A 19,335-nucleotide genomic window follows, 5' to 3' on the forward strand; every position below is an offset into this window, starting at 1 on the left:
TGTCAAGAAGAAACGATTTAGTTGTTTTGACCAGAGGTGTTTGAATTTGGAGAGAGGTGAAAAGATAGAGTCAGTAGATGCGACTATTGGACGGCCTGGGGGTTTATCAAGTCTTTTGTGGATCTTTTGAAGGATATAAAACACTGGTGTAACTGGGTGTCTATTGGTCTACCCAGTTACACCAGTGTTATACACTACCGTTCAAAAGTTTGGGGTCACCCAGACAATTTTGTGTTTTCCATGAAAACTCACACTTATATTTATCAAATGAGTTGCAAAATGACTAGAAAATATAGTCAAGACATTGACAAGGTTAGAAATAATGATTTTTATTTGAAATAATAATTTTCTCCTTCAAACTTTACTTTCGTCAAAGAATGCTCCATTTGCAGCAATTACAGCATTGCAGACCTTTGGCATTCTAGCTGTTAATTTGCTGAGGTAATCGGGAGAAATTTCACCCCATGCTTCCAGAAGCCCCTCCCACAAGTTGGATTGGCTTGATGGGCAGTTCTTGCGTACCATACGGTCAAGCTGCTCCCACAACAGCTCTATGGGGTTGAGATCTGGTGACTGTGCTGGCCACTCCATTACAGATAGAATACCAGCTGCCTGCTTCTTCCTTAAATAGTTCTTGCATAATTTGGAGGTGTGCTTTGGGTCATTGTCCTGTTGTAGGATGAAATTGGCTCCAATCAAGCACTGTCCACAGGGTATGGCATGGCGTTGCAAAATGGAGTGATAGCCTTCCTTATTCAAAATCCCTTTTACCTTGTACAAATCTCCCACTTTACCAGCACCAAAGCAACCCCAGACCACCACATTACCTCCACCATGCTTGACAGATGGCGTCAGGCACTCTTCCAGCATCTTTTCAGTTGTTCTGAGTCTCACAAATGTTCTTCTGTGTGATGCAAACACCTCAAACTTCGATTCGTCTGTCCATAACACTTTTTTCCAATCTTCCTCTGTCCAATGTCTGTGTGCTTTTGCCCATATTAATCTTTTCCTTTTATTAGCCAGTCTCAGATATGGCTTTTTCTTTGCCACTCTGCCCTGAAGGCCAGCATCCCGGAGTCGCCTCTTCACTGTAGACGTTGACACTGGCGTTTTGTGGGTACTATTTAATGAAGCTGCCAGTTGAGGACCTGTGAGACGTCTATTTCTCAAACTAGAGACTCTAATGTTCTTGCCTTGTTGCTCAGTCTTGCAGCGGGGCCTCCCACTTATGTTTCTACTCTGGTTAGAGCCTGTTTGTGCTGTCCTCTGAAGGGAGTAGTACACACCGTTGTAGGAAATCTTCCGTTTCTTGGCAGTTTCTCGCATGGAATAGCCTTCATTTCTAAGAACAAGAATAGACTGTCGAGTTTCACATGAAAGCTCTCTTTTTCTAGCCATTTTGAGAGTTTAATCGAACCCACAAATGTAATGCTCCAGATTCTCAATTAGCTCAAAGGAAAGTCAGTTTTATAGCTCCTCTAAACAGCAAAACGGTTTACAGCGGTGCTAACATAATTGCACAAGGGTTTTCCAGTGTTTTCTAATCATCCATTAGCCTTCTAACACAGTTAGCAAACACAATGAGCTGGAAATGAGCCTCTATACACCTATGTAGATATTGCATTAAAAACCAGAAGTTTGCAGCTAGAATAGTCATTTAGCACATTAACAATGTATAGAGTGTATTTCTGATTAATTTAATGTTATCTTCATTGTAAAAAACTGTGCTTTTCAATAAGGAAATTTCTAAGTGACCCTAAACTTTTGAACGGTAGTGTATATCCTTCCAAAGATCCACAAAAGACTTGATAAACCCCCAGGCCGTCCAATAGTCGCATCTACTGACTCTATCTTTTCACCTCTCTCCAAATTCCTTGAAAAATTATTAACACCTCTTGTCAAAACAACGAATCGTTTCTTCTTGACACCTCAGCATTTTTAACATCATTTTTTGATGTCTGTAGCCTCTATACATTTATCCAACACACCAAGGGTATAAGAGCAGTACACTATATGCTTTAGAATGCTGATACACATCCGGACATCATGAGCCTCTGTGACGATCTTCTCAACTTAATATTGAGTAAAAACTGTTTCCTTTTTGAAGATACCTATTACATACAGCTACAGGGCACGGCCATGGGCTCCATTGTTGCCCCCCCCCCCATACGCCAATTGCTACATGGCCTTTTTTGAGGAACACTTAATTTATCCCAACATCCTTTTTTTTTTAAACATGCCCGTTTATGGAAAAGATACATTGATGATATCTTTTGTCTTTGGGAGGGTCCCCCTGATAGCCTTCAAAATTTTACAGCCTACCTTAACAGTGTCTGGCCTGAGTTGCAATTTACCCTTAGCCATAATATGTCCAAACTAAGTTTCCTAGACACAATAATTGAGAAAAACGAACATGGCAAACTCAACACAGATCTTTATACCAAAGAAATGGATAAAAACGGTCTGCTTCACTATTCCAGCTTTCCAGCTGCCATCACTTAGCAACTAAAAACTCCTTACCGAGATCACAATATACATGTGTTAACCGCATTGTGGATAATCCATCCTTACGCAGAGGATTGACAACATGATGACCAAGTTCCTGGAAAGAAGATACCCTAAAAGAGTCCTAGATACTTTACAATTATCTAACACCCACCGCACCAAGGAAAAACCAAAACGCATCCCTTTCATTCATGTATATCACCCATGCGCATATAAGATTCATCACATTATTAGGAAACATTGGCCCTTACTGAGGGCGGCCTACCCACAAGTCACAGAATTTAAATCCCCCTTCTAACCATGCTCTAAAAAACCCCAAAACCTCAGAGACAAAATTGTCAGAGCGGACATCGGATCATCCAAGAAACCATCCAGACAAACATTCCTGAACACACCCAAGATGGGCACTTTTCCATGTAGATGTTGTCTACAATGCTCACACATTATCAAGGGAGATAAAATCCATCACCCCCTATCCGGCCAGAACATCCTGATACGAGACCATTTCAATTGCAATACCAATTATGTAATCTATATGATCAAATGTCCCTGTGGTTTGGCATATGTAGGGGAAACCACCCAACGGATCAAAGAGACGATTGGCCAACATAAGTCCAATATACGCTGCGGTAAAACGCTACTACACATTCCCGCACATTTTGCCAAACACAAACATAACATCTCACAGTTAATGTTCCAAGTGATCGAACATGTTCCAGCACCTAGAAGAGGGAGTGATAGAATAAAACAACTCAAACGCAGGGAAACGTACTGGATACACAAACTCCAGACCCTGGAACCTAGGGGGCTTAACAGGGTGTACGAGATTAGCAGTTTCCTTTAAATCCATCTACCAGAATATGCTGTTCGTATATATGCTGCTTGTACATCTGCGACGCTGATATCTATGTATTATACTATGAAGAATAATTTATTTACCGTATTTAAATGTAAATGACATATATAGCATAATAATCGGCATTTTCTCCCCATCTCAGACCCGCTCTCTGAGCCTGTCTGTACCGCCAGGGGACTGCTTTTACGACTATCTGACCTATTCATCATTGACACAGTATCCTTTATATAATAGGGCATATTAGAGCTTACTAGTTTTCATCCTATTCATTCTGTCCACAATACTCTATTTAGTTCCCCAACAGCCACATGCATAGCATGATATTACCAAATTGCCAATCTTCACATTGTCTAAAAATATATTCTGTAAGTTACACCTAGTCTTGATTAGAGATCAAAAGTGTCTCTACAACATACATATTACCTGATTTTCTTCCTGGATCACAACTTCTGTACCAACACGGCGAAGCCCTGGTCTGTATCAGACGTCACCGTGACAACACCAGCCCAGATGAGACTCTGCGCATTCGCTTGCATTCCACGCCTCCCACTGACTTCACGGTGGAACGCACAGCCATCTTGCCGAGCATTCCAGAGCCATAGCGCCAACACCACACTTGACGTCCTCACGTGCATAGGCGCCACATTCATTACCTGCGGTGCATATAAGGTAGGAAGCAATTAGGGATTAGTAGCGCCACAGAGAGCGGTGAGCCGCCATATTCTATAGTAGCAGCGCCAGCATAATCGCTAAACCAGTCCCCAGTATGGCTCAGCTATGTGTAACAAGATCAAAATGTGTCTTTTTCTATCTTTGAATGCATTGGTTTTTTAACTGTTCCACTGAATCTTTTGATATGCCTGTTATTGTACCGTTTTAATATACATGCATCCGACCTCAGAGTCCAGCCCTGTTCCATCCTGTCCAGTATGTGGTTTTCTTATATGCAAAGTTTAAATGCAACCTACAGTTGTTGCATCTAAGACATTGGGATATTCCCTTAACTACCTCCTAGATAACTACGTACCGGGGACACCCATATCCACCATCATGGAACATATTGAACTGACATTTTGTCACCCCTGACCTACTGGTACTTTCATTATTCACCTAGTGACCATGGAAGACTACATTCAGATGGATCAGATGTATTCTATACTATACAACTACATATAGTGGCAGTCACACATAGAGATGAGCGAACCGGGACAACCGAACCCGGTTTCGGTCCGAACTTCCGGAAAAGTTCGGTTCGCAGCGAATCCGAACTTCACCGGGTTCGGCCGAACACGTTTTGACCGAACCCGGTCAAAAATATTATACAAATCGGCAGCCACTTGTCTCTATCAGTCACTGATAGAGAAAAGAGGCTGCTGATTAAAAATAAAATAAAAAGCATTTCATACGTACCCGGTCGTTGCCTTGGTGACGAGTCCCTCTTCTTCCTCCAGTCCGACCTTCTTTTCTGACGCGGCAGCCTGTGATTTGCTGCAGAGGCCTCTGCAGCCTGTGATTGGCTGCAGAGGCCTCTGCAGCCTGTGATTGGCTGCAGCGGTCACGTGGGCTGTATCGTCATCCAGGAATGTCGGGCCGGATGTTGAGAGGGACGCGTCACCAAGGCAATGGCCAGGAGACCGGACTGGAGGAAGCAGAAAGTTCTCGGTAAGTATGAACGTTTTTTTTTTTTACAGGTTACTCTATATGGTGATCGGTAGTCACTGTCCAGGGTGCTGAAACAGTTACTGCCGATCAGTTAACTCTTTCAGCACCCAGGACAGTGACTATTTACTGACGTCGCCTAGCAACGCTGCCGTAATGACGGGTGCACACATGTAGCCACCCGTCATTACGGGGCCTCATGCACACGACCGTAAAAACACCTGTTATTACGGGTCGTAATTACGACCCGAAATAGCGGGCCCATAGACTTCTGTTAGCCACGGGTACCTTCCCGTTTTCTCACGGGAAGGTGCCCGTGCCGTTAAAAAGATAGAACATGTTCTATTTTTTTATTTTACGGGCCGTGCTCCTATACTTTATAATGGGAGCACGGCTCGGAAAAACGACCGGCTGCCCGTGGCCGGCCGTGCTCATCTCCTGAAATACTCTGTGCTGCCTTAAACTCTGTGGACAGGTCAGGTTTCTTTTAAATGCTGCTAGGGAACCCGCTCGATCCACTATATAAGGCTGCGCTACAGTGCAGCATTTAAAAGAAACAGGATCCTGACCTGTCCACAGAGTTTAAGGCAGCACAGAGTATTTCAGGAGATGAGCGTGCAGATTCCGTGCTGCTGTGAACTCTGCTCTTACCATTACGTAGCTCTCAGTCTGTTACCTCTCCTCCACTACTGTCCTCAATAACACCTTCATGATTGGCAAGTCACCACGTAATGGTAAGAGCAGAGTTCACAGCAGCACAGAGTATTTCAGGAGATGAGGGTGCGGATCTTGTGCGGGGTGGTGACTTGCCAATCATGTGAAGGTGTTATTGAGGACAGGAGTTTTGGAGAGGTAACAGACTGAGCTACGTAAGAGCAGAGTTCACAGCAGCACAGAGTATTTCAGGAGAGGAGCGTGCAGAGTCTGTGCTGCTGTGAACTCTGCTCTTACCATTACGTAGCTCTCAGTCTGTTACCTCTCCAAAACTCCTGTCCTCAATAGCGGGTTCCCCAGCAGTATTTAAAAGAAACAGGATCCTGACCTGTCCACAGAGTTTAAAGGGTTATTCCCAAGTTGATAAATGTAGCTATGAAGCTCCCCCATGTAAAAATAAGAAGTTTTCTAATTACCTGTCCGTCGCCCAGCGATGTCGTTTTCCTGCGATTCTTGATTGAAGTCCAGGTCGGTCCCTCTTTGTATCTTGCGCGTTGTCTAGGTTCCCGGCCACCGCTATTTACGTAAATAGCGGTGGCCGCGCATGCGTAATGACATCCTCTCCTTCCTGAGGAGAGGATGTCATTTATCTTGTGAACGCGCATCTCGGCGCATCTCGGTGCATGCGCCGTAGATGCACGGCGAGACACCAGGCGAGACACCAGTCGCACGGTATGTATATATATATATATATGTGTGTGTGTGTGTGTTTGTGTATGTGTGTGTTTGTGTATATATGTGTGTTTGGGTATGTGTCTTTGTCTGTTTGTGTATATATGTGTGTGTGTGTTTGTGTATATATGTGTGTGTTTGTGTATGGTTGTTTGTTTGTGTGTGCGTGTATATATGTGTGTAGGTGAGTAGAAGTATTGGTATTGTTCACATTGATAACTGTTTTTTTATGTTGTTGCAGATTTTGATGTACCGATTGGACTACATCTTCGATTCGTTGGACTACTGCATAGATCTAAGTTTTTTCAAATTTTAATAAAATGGTTAACGAGGGTTTTGTTGGGGATTTCTTATTTCAATAAAAAAGAATTGTCTTTGTGTTTTTTTTTAAACTTTATTAGTGCCTAGATAATGGCAGTTGGCTGATTGACAGCGTCCATTATTAAGCCGGTACTTAGTGTTAGCCGGTGCAGAGGCTAGCACTAACCACCCATTATTACCCCGGTACCCACCACCACCAGGGGTGCCGGGAAGAGCTTGGTACGATCCAGTACCCGATCATCTGTTGCGATGGTCGGGTACTGGGGCGGCCGTAGGCTGGTATTATGAGGCTGGGAAGGGCCAAAAACAGTGGACCTTCCCACCCTTGTAATGCTAGGCTGCTGCTGCTGTGTTGTATCGGGCTGGTTATAAAAATGGGGGGGGGCCCCCACGTTGTTTTTTTTTTAAATTTAACAAATTTAACAATAGACGGGTCCCCCACATTTTTAATAACCAGCCTTATACAAGGCCGCAGCAGTCTGGCATTACATGGGTGGGAAGGGCCACTGGTATTGTCCATTCCCAGGCTAATAACACTGTGTTGTATGTGGCTGGTTATGATAAATTGGGTGGAACCCCATGTCTTTTTTTTTAAAAAATTAAAAATTAATAAATAAATAATTTAAAAAAATGACGTGGGGTCCCCCCCACTTTTATAACCAGCCAGATACAACACAGCTGCAGCAGCCTAGCATTACAAGGGTGGGAAGGTCCACTGTTTTTGGCCCTTCCCAGCCTCATAATACCAGCCTGCGGCCGCCCCAGGGCCCATCCATCAAAACAGATTGTCGGGTACTGGATCGTACCTGGCTCTTCCCGGCACCCCTGATGGTGGTGGGTACCGGGGTAATAATGGTGGTTAGTGTTAGCCTCTGCACCGGCTAACACTAAGCCTCGCCTTAGTAATGGATGTTGTCACTCAGACAGCGGCCATCACTAAAGTGGTAGTAATAAAATTTGAAAAGAAAAGATATAGATAAAATATCTTATTGAAATAAAGCACCCCCAACACAACCCTCATTAACCATTTTATTGTAGAAAAAAAACCGTCATCTAAGTAGTCCTCGAAACCGACGTAGTCCAAACACCAAACCTGTAAAAAAATAAATTTTAAAAAAATGAAATAAAACATGTTGTAGGCTTAGAGTCAGTTTAATGTGTGATACTGACTGTTATACCATGTATAGAAGCCTGCCGCGAAGTTGACTTAGATACAGGGCGCCAGCAGACAGTATCATACATGGCCATACAGACATATATATATAAACAAACATACATGCAAACATACATATATACAAACATACATACATACATATATGCAAGCATGCACATATATACATGCAAATATACATACATGCAAACATACACACATATATACATACATACATGCAAACTATCATACATACATACATGCATACACACACACACACACATGAAAACATACATACATACAAACAAACATGCAAAGATACATACATACATATATACAAGCATGCACAAATATACATGCAAACATAAATACATGCAAACATAATTACATACATGCACATATATATAAACATACATGCAAACATACATGCAAAAATAAAAACATGCAAACATACATACATGCACATATATACATACATGCAAACATACATACATACATACATACAAACATGCATACATGCAAACATACATACATACATACAAATATATACATGCAAATTTTACATCCAAACATGCACATATATACATACATGCCAACATACATGCAAACATACATGCACATATATACATACATACATGACAACATCCATACATACATACATGACAACATACATACATACATACATACATGCACATATACACATACATACATAACAAATACTTACATGCCAATATACATACATGCAAACATACATATATGCAAACATACATGCACATATACACATACATACATGACAACATACATACATGCAAACATACATACATAAATAAACTCACCTAAGACGTTCCCACGAAGATTTGAACGGTCCCGTCACTTTTCTTCTTACTGCTCATGTAGTGTAGTCTAGTGTAGAGTGCGCTGCAGCCTGTGATTGGCTGCAGAGGCGGTCACATGGGATGAAGCGTCATCCCTGGAGGCCGGCCTTCTGACGTCATCCTGACGTGCATGACCGCCACTGCAGCCTGTGATTGGCTGCAGGGGCGACATGGATGAAACGTCATCGCTGGAGGCCGGACAAGAGGAAAGTAAGTATGAACGTATTATTATTATTTTTTATTACATTAAAATTGTATTTTCCGCGTGCCGAGCATGTACTGTCAAGGTTGCTGAAAGAGTTAGTGCAGCCCATTAACTCTATCAGCACCCTGGACAGTACCATGCTCGGCGCACGGAAATTACAGGTTTGGTCCGAACTAGTTCGGTCCGAATCTAACTTTTTCGTGAAATTCGGCGAACTAGCCGAACCGAACTTTTGATAAGTTCGCTCATCTCTAGTCACACATATATAACACTTGGTGTTCACGGAACACATTTCATTGGATGCGCTCACAGTCCCAAGATGCTTAACACCGTACCTCCCTTTTTTACCCAATATTGTACCTGTTCTTTGTATATATCTGCTTCAATACAGTCTATATATAACAGATCCTGTTTTTTTGTATTTCTGTATGGAACCTATATAATATGCTATAAATACTTGTATATGTTTCCTTAGTGCCCGACGAAGGTCTCAAGACTGAAACGTTGCACATGTAGCCACTGGCATATACTGAAAAAAATCAATAAATCTATGTTAAATACTACAAATGTGTGCCGAATACAATTCTTTTGACCTATAACTGGGTTGGGGCCCTATTTCGAGCACCTGAGAAAACTGGTGCTGTCTGAACAAAACCACACATAAAGCCCAATGTGTCACGAGAAAACAATCTCAGAATCGCTTGGATAGGTTTAAAGGGAGGGTGTCACGAAATTATTATTTTTTTATATGTTATTGCTCTTAGTATGTCATTAAAATAAATTTTATTTATTTGTGTTTTTGTGTTGTACTTTTTTCTTTCTTTTACTTCTCTATGGGGGCTGCCATTTTTTTTTATCTCTGTATGTGTCGATTAACGACACATACAGAGATGGAATACGGCACATACATCCCCATAGAGAATGCGAACGGGAGCCGTTCCATTCACTATAGCGTACGCCGTCTGTGTGGGAACGGCGCATGCGCCGCTCCCACACAGTCCAAAAGGAAGGTCTTCGGCAGAGCGATATCCGGCGCCATTTTCATGTGGACCGGAAGCTGCGGCCGGACAGTAAGATGACTACTTCCGGTCACGGCTTCCGGCCATATGTTCAGACGCAAGGACTTGGAGCGGAGGGAGCGGAGGCAGCGGCAGCGACAGCGGTAGGAGCAGGTAAGTTATGTTTGTGTATGTGATGTGTGTGTATGTTCGTATTATACTGTCTGATTACCACTGTATCTACACTGTGCATTCGCTCAAAAATTGGCGGCACACAGTGTAGGAGGTTTGAACATTCAACCCCCTCCTTTCTCCTGGCACTAGCCAGGATAAAGGAGGGGGGATTGTTTGAGGACACTAGAGCGAGTGTGTCTTCTCCAATTTTGCAGCATAAAGCAATGAGGTTGCTTTACCACATGCCAATGCTGCAATTTTGGGAATTGCTCCCTCTAGTGACCAGCACATGGAAATGTTATAAATTAGAATCTAATTTATAATATTTCCTGACTTGTGAAAAAATTAAAAAAATTAGAACAATGTGTAATCATTTATATACTAACTGTTTAACTAAAAAAAAATATATATATATATTTTTTTCTAGCGACACATTCCCTTTAAGCATTCTGACGTTATTACCACATAAAGTTAAATATGTCAGATTTGAAAAATGGGCCCCAAAATCCCCTAAGTGCTCCTTTGCTTCTGAAGCCAGTGCTTCAGTCCATTAGCACACCAGGGCTACATGTGGGATATTTCTAAAAACTGCAGAATCTGGGCAATAAATATTGAGTTGCGTTCCTCTGGTAAAACCTTCTGTGTTACAAAAAAAAATAAAAAATAGATTAAAATAGATTTTCTGCAAAACAAAATTATATTTGTAAATTTCACCTTGAATTCCTATGAAACGCCTAAAGGGTTAAGAATCTTTCTAAATGATATTTTGAATACTTGGGGTGCTTTATATGGGGTTTCTAATATATATAAGGCCCTCAAAGTCACTTCAAACTGAACTGGTCCATTAAAAAGAAAAAAGGCTTTTGATATTTTCTTGAAAATGTGAGGAATTGCTGCTATAGTTCTAAGCCTTGTAAAATCCTAGAAAAATATTTTGGTAGTTTTTGCATGTGTTTTTTATGGATCCATTTGGCATTAAATACAAAGAGCTTTAATTTATACTTCTCATCACTTTAGGATTTTATTGCTATTATTAGTAGTATTATTAATTTAAAAAAAATAATAACATTTAAACCATGAGACAAAAAGAGAGAGGACGCTGCCCATATTATTGTGGCTACATCATTTTGCCCAATGGTGGTTTGACCTGAAGCCATGATGATCCTATCCATTTGGCCGCTATGTCGCTGTCCTCCAGCCTAAATTTCTTGCTTTTTCTAAAAATTGCTTAATGAAAAACATGTTGGGGAGATTTTTAATGTTCTAATAAACCACATGCTCAACTAAACAAAAGACGTTGTGTACTTTTATTTTTGTGGTTTTTATGTTTAAGCACTTACATCTCCGAGTAGATTCTGGTTCCTTCCGTTCCTAAAAAGTTGATAAATGGTGTTATAGATTTATCACCATTTTATAGGTCACATGACACCATTATGACACTTCCATCAACTTGACATGGCTTATGGGTTTCTTGAACTTATCATGTGATCCCCATTTATGCTACTGACTGACTGAGAGGGAACGCTAAACCTAGCCATAGACATGAGATTTTTATAATCCAATCCCTCTGAATTTGATTCACACTAGTTAGACTTTTGCTTGTCAAACTTTTTTGCCCTAAATAAGCAGCAACAGATGTGTCTGTAGCCACCTGTCCAACTTTTTTCCTAAATAACCCGCATATATTGACAGTGATGTCAGGGGCTTCCCCAGGGACAGATATTCAAGTAGCGATGTGCCTGAGTAGTTCGGGCGACAAATCCCACTGTATGCCTATACAGTGGCATATATCGCTACCTTCTGTCGAAGGTAAACGTTGGGACTCCTCCCGACGTATACCTGGGATGGAAGGGTTAAAATACAGTGTGAATCAGGCCTTAAATGCATGACTGTAACACTTTCTACTAGGGCTGTAGCACAATTGAAATTTTTGTGTAGCCCCAGTCTCATGGCATATGTTGTAATTTTCTTTGTGGATTTATAAAGGGAACTTTTAAGTAGTTTTGAGGTCTCAAAACGGCTGACAGGGTGATATAGGGGAGGGCATTTTAATTGTACCTTTTTTCTCAGTCCTGCAAGTTGATGTTTAATTCCCCGTCTGCTCTGCTCTAGAGTGGCACTTGCGACCGCGGCTCCTTAGGAATCAAATGTCATTTTTAATCTTGCAGTCAAAGTCAATTCCGTCCGGTCAGCTGGACTAATGGCTCGGCTGAAAGCTGGTCCTGCGAATCTTCGACATGCAGGATCCAGCTAATAAGGATCACATCTAAGTTCAAGCTGGGTCCTACGTGTCTCTGAAGTTAAATCTTAAAAAGTAAAAATGTTTTTCATAAAATTTTAAAATCACCTCAAACATTGTGCTATTAGAAAAAAATTAGTTCAAAGGTGTACATAGCTTTTAAATCTTAAATAAAAGAAACAAATGTACCCATATGGTATTAAAATATAACTAAATAGATATATGCCAATATCTTTATAAGAAGAAGAAACAGAATTAACAAACTTTGGCTGCCCTAAATACTGATTTAAAGAGGCTCTGTCACCAGATTTTGCAGCCCCTATCTGCTATTGCAGCAGATAGGCGCTGCAATGTAGATTACAGTAACGTTTTTATTTTTAAAAAACGAGCATTTTTGGCCAAGTTATGACCATTTTTGTAGTTATGCAAATGAGGCTTGCAAAAGTCCAAGTGGGTGTGTTTAAAAGTAAAAGTCCAAGTGGGCGTGTATTATGTGCGTACATCGGGGCATTTTTAATACTTTTACTAGCTGGGCGCTCTGACGAGAAGTATCATCCACTTCTCTTCAGAACGCCCAGCTTCTGTCAGTGCAGATCTGTGACGTCACTCACAGGTCCTGCATCGTGTCGGACACATCGGCACCAGAGGCTTCAGTTGATTCTGCAGCAGCATCGGCGTTAGCAGGTAAGTCGATGTAGCTACTTACCTGCAAACGCCGATGCTGCTGCAGAATCATCTGTAGCCTCTGGTGCCGATGTGTCCCCGCTCGTCTGACACGATGCAGGACCTGTGAGTGACGACACAGCGTGATCTCTCGAGAACACGCTGTGTCTGCACTGCCAGAAGCTGGGCGTTCTGAAGAGAAGTGGATGATACTTCTCATCAGAACGGCCAGCTAGTAAAAGTATTAAAAACGCCCCGATGTACGCACATAATACACGCCCACTTGGACTTTTACTTTTAAACACACCCACTTGGACTTTTGCAAGCCTCATTTGCATAACTACAAAAATGGCCATAACTTGGCCAAAAATGCTCGTTTTTAAAAAATAAAAACGTTACTGTAATCTACATTGCAGCGCCGATCTGCTGCAATAGCAGATAGGGGTTGCAAAATCTGGTGACAGAGCCTCTTTAATAAGTAAAGTTTTAGTTGGAAATGATTATAAGGCCTTATTCACACAAACGTGTCTTTCCCGACGTTTTTCCTGCGTTGCAGTTTTGTGTGACATCAGTGTATGGTGCTTGTCAGCATTTGTTACGCGCGTATGTCATCCGTATGTCATGCGTTTTTTACGTCAGCAAAATAAACTGAAGAAGGTGGTTTTCTTTTTCTCATCATTTCTTTAGCAACTGTTGCGTGAATCACGCACAGCACACGGATGTGTGTCTGTGTGCTGTCCGTGATTTTCACGCACCCATTGACTTCAATGGGTGCGTGATGCGCAAAAAACACACAGGTATAGGACATGCAGTAGACACACGCTGTATGAAAAACAATGAATGTCTGAATGGCCCCATTGATTTGCATAGGTCCGTGTGACGTGCATTATTTTCACGCGCGTAACACGGATGTGAAATACGCACGTCTGTATTAGGCCTAAGCGTTTTCGAAGAAAACATATAAATTTAGGTCTATGGCTACAAAATGAGAAAATAAAAGTAAAAAATTCCAATACACTAATACTAGGGATTCTTCTCCAATCCAGGGCTACCGCTGTCTTCTAGTTCCATAGGCATATAGCCACAGTGCCATTGACTGCATAAATAGGCGTTTATTTTAAGGGGAGGTTATGGTAAGCTAGGGGAGAGTATAGAAATGATAGAGGCTGATCCTTTAGGCTAGGGAAGTCCCCAGGATGATATATAGGTTGGCTTTGGATATAGAAAGGGCTTATATCAGTGGGTTCTTCCTGTTCCTCCTCAGTGCGAGGAGAACAAGGTTGTACTGACCTCCTGCACCATGGCGTCTGTCATGCGGCTCCTCCGGCATCTATCGTGCGGGTCCTTCGGCTCTGACACCTGCACCCGGGATGGAGTCGGAGTCTGTGGCACACACCTGATCCCCCCCACCCTCTGTCTTGGGCCAGGCTAAGCCTTGTTCCGTGGCTGCGGCTGTGGCCTTAGCTGGTACTGGCCCTAAGCACATGGTGGCACTGCCAAGGGGTGCCCCTATGCATCCCCCTGCCCTCAAGCACTAACGTGCACTGCAGCTGCTGCCGGTTCGTAGGCCCTTGTGGCCGGCAGCTGGCATGATCCCCCCAGAAGAAATGGATATGTTTTCTGTGGGAGACAGTGATATTGATTCTATGCCTTGTGCATCATGCTTTTAGTAGTCCCATGGCTTCAACCCCCCTGTTGGCCTCATCTCATTAGGCCCTGAATCCTATATACTAAATGAGCACCAGTTCCGATCGTCCTCCGGCTGTTCCCAGACCAACACTGGTGGACAGCGATCTTGTTCCCCTCCATGCAAGATTTACTGGTGCCTCTGCATCATGACGAGCTTGCAAGAAAAATAAAAGGTCTAGTTGTTGTCTCAGTTCCTAGGCCTTTGCAGCATCTTCCACGTCGGTTCCTCAAAGTTCCTACACTGACTCTTCCAGTTGACAAAGCACTCCAGGGAGTCATGAGATGAGTTGTCGCCACTCTGGTCGCATGTCCCGGAGGTCTTCAAGAGGATAGCCTCTGGTAGTGCCTCCCACAGCACTCCATTTACGGACAGTGATGTCTGCAGCAGTAAGGGTGTCCCCAGGCAGAGCATCAGCTGATGCTCTGCGCGGGGACTCCAGCACTGCTGCCAACGTCACGGTCACTGTCCATATATGGACGTCGGCAGCAGTACTGGAGTCCTGATGCCTGGGGACTCCCATACTGCTGCCGACATCACTGTCCGTATATGGACAGTGACGTTGGCAGCAGTGCTGGAGTCCCGGGGCAGAGCATCAGCTGTTGCTCTGCTCGGGGACTCCAGCAATAGAACACCCCTGAAGTCACTGCCCATATATGGAATGTGACATCGGCAGCAGCAGTGAAGTCCCCGAGCAGAGCATCAGCAGTACTGCTGCTGCTGTCACTGTCTATATATGGTCACGTCGGCAGCAGTACGGGAGTCCCCAGGCAAAGCATCAACTGATGCTCTACTCGGCGACTTCACTACTGCTTCATGACCCTGTAGGGTTGAAATGTTGCAGGTGATGCTTGGTGCATAAAGGATTCTTATTTGAATCTTCTATTGTAAATGGGGGGCTGTGTGGCACTATCTACGAGGGGGGCTGTGTGGCACTATATACAAGGGTGAGGTCTATGTGGCACTAGGTACAAGGGGAAGGGAAGTGTGGCACTATCTACAAAGGGGGGGTTGTGTGGCACTATACAGGAGGAGGGCTGTGTGGCACTATGTACAAGAGGGGCTGTTTGACACTATGTACAAGGGGGCATTGTGGAACTATGTACAAGGGGGGCTGTGTGGCACTATGTGTAATGGGGTGGGCTGTGTGGCACTATGTACAATGGGGTGGGCTGTGTGGCAATATCTAGAGGGGTCTGTGTTGCACTATGTACAAGGGGAGCTGTGTGACACTATCTACAAAGGGGGCTGTGTAGCACTATCTACGAGGGGGGACTGTGTGGCACTATGTACAAGGGGGCTGTGTGGCACTATGTACAAGGGGGGCTTTGTGGTACTATGTACAAGGGGGGCTGTGTGTCACTATGTACAAGGGGAGGGCTGTGTGGAACTATCTACAGTGGGGGCTGTGTGGCACTTTGTACAAGCGGAGCTGTGTGACACTATCTACAAAGGGGGGTTGTGTAGCACTCTCTACAAGGGGGGATGCGTTGCACTATGTACAAGAGGGCTGTGAGGCACTATGTACAATGGGGGCTGTGTGCACTATGTAAAAGGGGGAGGTCTATGTGGCACTATGTACAAGGGGAGGGCTGAGTGGCACTATCTACTAGAGTGGCTGTTAGGCACTGTCTACAAGGAGAGGGCTATGTGGTACTATGTACAAGGGGACTGTGTGGCACTATCTACAATGTGGGGCTGTTTGGCACTATACAGGGTTAGGGCTGTGTGGTGCTATCTACAAGGGGGAGGGCTGTGTGGCACTATGTACAAAGGGGGGCTGTGTGGCACTATCTACAAATGGGGGCTGAGTGGCATTATCTACATGCGGTGTGTGGCACTATGTACAAGGGGGGCTGTGTGGCACTATGTACAACGGGGGCTGTGTGACACTATTTACAAGGGGGGCGGTCTATGTGGCAATATGTACAAGGGCTGGCTGTGTGGCACCATCTACTATGGTGGCTGTTAGGCACTGTCTACATGGGGAGGGCTGTGTGGCACTATGTAGAAGGGGGCTGTGTGGCACTATCTACAAAGAGGGCTGTGTGGCACTAGGTACAATAGGGGGAGGTCTGTGTGGCACTATGTACAAGGGGAGGGCTGTGTGGCACTATCTACTAGGGTGGTGGCTGTTTGGCACTAGCTACAAGGGGGAGTGCTGTGTGGCACTATGTTCAAGGGGGTTGTGTGGCAGTATCTACAAAGAGGGGCTGTTTGCCACTATACAGGGGGAGGGCTGTGTGGTGCTTTCTACAAGGGGATTGCTGTGTGGTACTATATACATAGGGGGCTGTGAGGAACTTTCTAAAATGAAGGGCTGTGTGGCACTATCTAGAAGAGTGGGAGGGCTGTGTGGCACTATGTTCAAGGGTGCTGTGTGACACAACCTACAAAGGGGGCTGTGTGGCACTATGTACAAGGGGGGATGTGTGGCACTATGTAGAAGGGGAGGTCTGTATGGCACTGTGTACATGGGGGAGGGCTGTGCAGCACACTGTAGAGGGGGGCTGTGTGGCACTGTATACAAGGGAAGGGCTGTGTGGCACTATATATAGGGGAGGGCTGTGCAGGAACTATCTACTAGAGGGCTGTGTGGCACTATGTACAAGGGGGGCTGTGTGGCACTATCTACAAAGGGGGAGGACTGTGTGGCGCTATCTACAAAGGGGTCTATGTGGCACAATCTACAAGGGCAGTGCTGTGGGGCACTATCTACTAGAGGGATTGTGTGGCACTATCTACAGGGGAGGGATGTGTGACACGATATACTGGGGGTTGTGGCACTATCTAGAAGAGGGGTGTGTGGCACTATTACAAGAGGGGGGCTGTGTGGCATTATCTACAAGGGGAGGGCTGTGTGGCAGTATATACAAGGAAGCGGGGATGTGTGGCACTTTCTAAAATGGGGGGGCTGTGTGGCACTAGTCTCCCTGACACTCTTTCCTCTACCCTGTTTTCTAACTGTTACCCAGTTAGCTGCCTCAATAGCCTGAACCTCCCTTCTACCACCCTCCCCGGCATCTGCCCCAGTGAGTGCGTGCTCAGTGAGCAGCAAACTCCTCCTTATGTTGTGAATTGCCCATAGTGTTGAAAGTTGCTCACTTAGATCCAGAATCTGGGCTTCCAAATGGGCAATTCTCACACACCCTGCACAGCAGTATGGTCTCTCAAATGGCTGCTCAAGGATAGCATACATGGCACAGGAAGTACACAGGGTAGCATTGGTAGCAATGGAATTCATTGTGTCTTATGGGGATTTAACAATCAATATACCGTTGTAGATTTAAAAAAAAATAATAATTACACATCACCCCAAGCAACAATTTCTTCTAAAGTGACTTAAGATTCAGAGACTTTAGATAAAGTCACACTTAAATTACTGCACATTTGAAATCAATGCACAATCCCATTGTCGCACACTGGTTTTGAATAGGTTTTTTTTTCCACTTAGCTGCTACTTCTAGTAAGTTCTGTGGGGGCAAACAAACTAACAAGCTCACAGCAGTTGTATTTAGAGGGGTTATACGGGGACTAAAAATTGCTTTGCATTCATATTTTTATGTAAAAAGAAGTCACTTACTAATATACTTTAATTAAAATTTAGTACTAAATGGTGATGTTCAAACCCGGTCAACTGTTCCCGGAAGTCCTGGAGCTTTTCTAAAAATCAAGACGCGCCGAAACGGCCCCGTGTGACTGAGGGCTTGCTTCCTGTGATGTTCGTGTCGGCATGTCATCAAAGGCAAGACCGCACGGGCCTGTCACATTGCCTATTGCTGGAGTCCCCGAGCAGAGCATCAGCTCTGCTTGGGGACTACAGTACTGGTGCCGACGTTTCCTATAGCTGAAGTTCTAGAGCAGAGCATCAGATCAACAGGAGTCCCCAGGCAGGGCATCAGTTGATGCTCTGCCGGGGGACTCCAGCACTGCTGCCAACGTCACTGTCACTGTCCATATATGGACATTGATGTTGGCAGCAGTACTGGAGCCCCCGAGCAGAGCATCAGCTGATGCTCTGTTCTGGGGACTCCCATACTGCTGCGAACATCACTGTCCGTATATGGACAGTGATGTTGGCACAGTGCTTGAGTCCACAGGCAGAGCATCAGCTGATGCTCTGCTCGGAGACTCCAACGATAGGACACCCCTGAAGTCACTGTCCATATATGGACTGTAACATCGGTAGTAGTAGTGAAGTCCCCGAGCAGAGCATAAGCTGATGCTCTGCCTGGGTACTCCCGTACTGCTGTTGACGTCACTGTCCATATATGGTCACATCGGCAGCAGTACGGGAGTCCCCAGGCAGAGCATCAGCTGATGCTCTGCTCGGGGACTCCACTACTGCTGTCGATGTCACTGTTCATATGTGGCACTATCTACAAGGGGGGGTGGTACCAGGGCCGCCATCAGGAATTTCTGGGCCCCATACAGCCAAGATGTCTGTGCCCCCCTCCATTACCAGGGGTGGACAATGGAAAGTGTGGTGCTCATGTTTGTACGTTATACGCGTTAACCGATTTTGGTGCTGATGTCAATTACAGTGAAGGAAACCATGGAGCAGGCAGTGACCGGTTAATGCCCTGGATTTTGTTCAATTTAGCCAAAATGTATCTC

General features: G+C 44.3%; 1 protein-coding gene across 1 annotated transcript in view; it reads left to right on the plus strand.

Moving 5' to 3' along the window:
• The first annotated feature begins 3,945 nt into the window (after window positions 1-3,945).
• Window positions 3,946-19,335, plus strand: part of CARD11 (caspase recruitment domain family member 11) — a 687,245-nt gene continuing 671,855 nt past the window's right edge. Inside the window, exon 1 of the mRNA XM_075830023.1 lies at window positions 3,946-4,030. The gene's annotated coding sequence lies outside the window, so the exon portion shown is untranslated. The remainder of the gene's footprint in view (window positions 4,031-19,335) is intronic.

Source organism: Rhinoderma darwinii, chromosome 6 (assembly GCF_050947455.1).
Source record: "Rhinoderma darwinii isolate aRhiDar2 chromosome 6, aRhiDar2.hap1, whole genome shotgun sequence".
Taxonomy (NCBI): Eukaryota; Metazoa; Chordata; class Amphibia; order Anura; family Rhinodermatidae; genus Rhinoderma; species Rhinoderma darwinii.